We start from the raw sequence: 2,580 nt of genomic DNA on the forward strand, positions 1-2,580 counted from the left end.
AGGCTTTTCTTCCAAGGTGTCCCTGGGTGGACTTGAACACCAACCTTTCAGTTAGCAGCCAAGTGTGTTAACTATTTGCAACACCCAGGGACTCCTATGTGTACCCTAGGGAAGTAATAGTTGACTAAAAGCTAAAGGATGGATAGCAGTTATAAATGGAGAGAGGAGAATATGTATAAAATGAAGCTGGCAAAATAGGCTGGGGCCAGACTTTGCAGGGCTTTATAGACCACGTTAAGGAGTATTGCCTCTATTCTCAGAAGCCAAGCCACCAGAAGCCAAGCATATGGCCTAGGGATAAGAACTCAGCCCTAGCTGATTGCAGCAGTAGCTCCTCCCCTTATTCTAACACCTTGTCCCTGTGCAGTTTCCCTATCACACAGTTGTGTTGAGTTTAAGAGTTTACAAAGCACTTTCACATACCTTGATAGTTTCATCTACATATCCTGAAAGCTTTTTGAGGTTAGAAGAGCAGATATATGCTTTGCTAATAAGGAAACTTGAGTTCAGAGAGTTTAGGTAACATGGCCATGTATATCTGGGAGTAATAAGCTGAGCCAGGACTTGAACCTATGGTTTTGATGCCAGAGTTTTTACCCCTATCCTGCTGCTTCATGGGGATAGGTTGGCTCGACCATCCACCAGACCAGAGGAAAAACTAGCACCAAATCACAAGACAAAAATGAAGACCTACCAAGGAAAACCTCCTTTGTGCTTATGTTGAAGTCCAAACAGTCCTTGTTGCCCGATGGTTCACCAGCTCCTGCTGACAGCTTGCAGCCCTCATCCTAATCTCATGTTTGCAGGCGCTGGTGATATTTTTTCATCAGCATAAGATTATGACTTCCTCTGCAAAGTAATGGACACAACAAACTAAAGATTTGTTGAGAAAATATCCTGTCTTCCTAACTCTCCTTATAAAGGACCCAAAGGCAATTTTTTAAAAATTGGGGTAGGGTAGGGACTGTTGATTTCATGTAGCAAATGGCCTCTCTTCTCCAGGAGGGAATCTGCATTCTAGTGAGAATCCGCTTTTAGAGAGTCTGAGGAAGGAGATGTTGCTCACCTAAAACTGCCACTGTTTGTATCCACCTGCTTTGCAGGGGGAAAATGATGAGAAATAAAATAAATTTTAGCTTCAACTCAGAGTTTTTTCTCCTATAGATTTGTGGCGATTTATTCTAACATTAAAAACAGTTCTTTATCGTGGTTCCACGTGGAGAGGTGCATAGTCATGTGTACTAGGAACAGAAAGAGACATAAATCCATCAATACTTCAAATCCAAAGCTTTTATTATGCACAAAGCATTGGACTCACTTAATCTGATGCAGTTAAAATTTGATGTGGCTCAGTACTGTCATCTCCACTGACCTGCATCTTTTTTTTTTTTGTTTAAATGTTAAAGTATGGCAAAAACAACAACAACCAACAGTTGCTGTGGAGTTGATTCTGACTCGTGGCAATTCCATGTGTGTCAAAGCAGAACTTTGCTCCATAGGGGTTCCAGTGGCTGATTTTTTGTTTTTGTTTTTTTAGATGAAGGTTTACAGGGTAAACTAGCTTCTCATTAAACAATTAGTACATTTTTTTTTGTGATATTGGTTGCCAACCGCATGACATGTCAGCACTCCCCTTCTCGACCTTAGGTTCCCCATTACCAGCTTTCCTGTCCCCTCCTGCCCTCTCATCCTTGCCCCTGGGCTGGTGTGCCCATTTAGTCTTGTTTTGTTTTATGGGCCTGTCTAATCTTTGGCTGAGGGTGAACCTCAGGAGTGACTGAGGTCATGTTCACTCATCCTTCATTACTGAGCTGAAAGGGTGTCTGGGGACCATACTCTCGGGGTTTCTCTAGTGTCTGTCAGACCATTAAGTCTGGTCTTTTTTTTTTGAGTTAGAATTTTGTTCTACGTTTTTCTCCAGCTCTGTCTGGAACCCTCTATTGTGATATCAGTCGGAGCAGTTGGTGGTGGTAGCTGGCACCACATAGTTGTGTTGGACTCAGTCTGGTGGAGGCTGTGGTAGTTGTCGTCCATTAGTCCTTTGGATTAATCTTTCCCTTGTGTCTTTGGTTTTCTTCATTTTCCCTTGCTTCAGCCAGTGTGGCACCAGTGGAGTATCTTAGATGGCTGCTCACAAGCTTTTAACACGCCAGACACTACTCACCAAAGTATAATGTAGAATATCTCCTTTATAAACTATGTTACGCCAATTGAGTTAGATGCTCCCCGAGACCATGGTCCCCATAGCCTTCAGCCCAGTAATTTGGTCCCCCAGGGAGTTTGGATGTGTCTATGGAGCTTCCATGACCTTGCCTTCATGAAGTTGTGCTGGCTTCCCTAGTACTGTATACTGTCTTACCCTTCATCAGTGACTGATTTTTTGGAAGTAGATAGCCAGGCCTTTCTTCCCAGGCCCCTTTGGGTGGACTCAAACCTCCAACCTTTCAGTTAGCAGCCAAGCACATTAGCTGCTTGCACCACCTAGGGATGTTAACCAGCAAGAATGACTTTTATTCAATAGGAAGTTACAAGGAAGGGGGAAAGGAATAAGGGAAGGAAGGTGTACTGTAAGGGGGTAGA

This window comes from Trichechus manatus, unplaced genomic scaffold (genome assembly GCF_000243295.1).
Source record: "Trichechus manatus latirostris isolate Lorelei unplaced genomic scaffold, TriManLat1.0 scaffold00094, whole genome shotgun sequence".
In the NCBI taxonomy this organism is placed as follows: domain Eukaryota; kingdom Metazoa; phylum Chordata; class Mammalia; order Sirenia; family Trichechidae; genus Trichechus; species Trichechus manatus.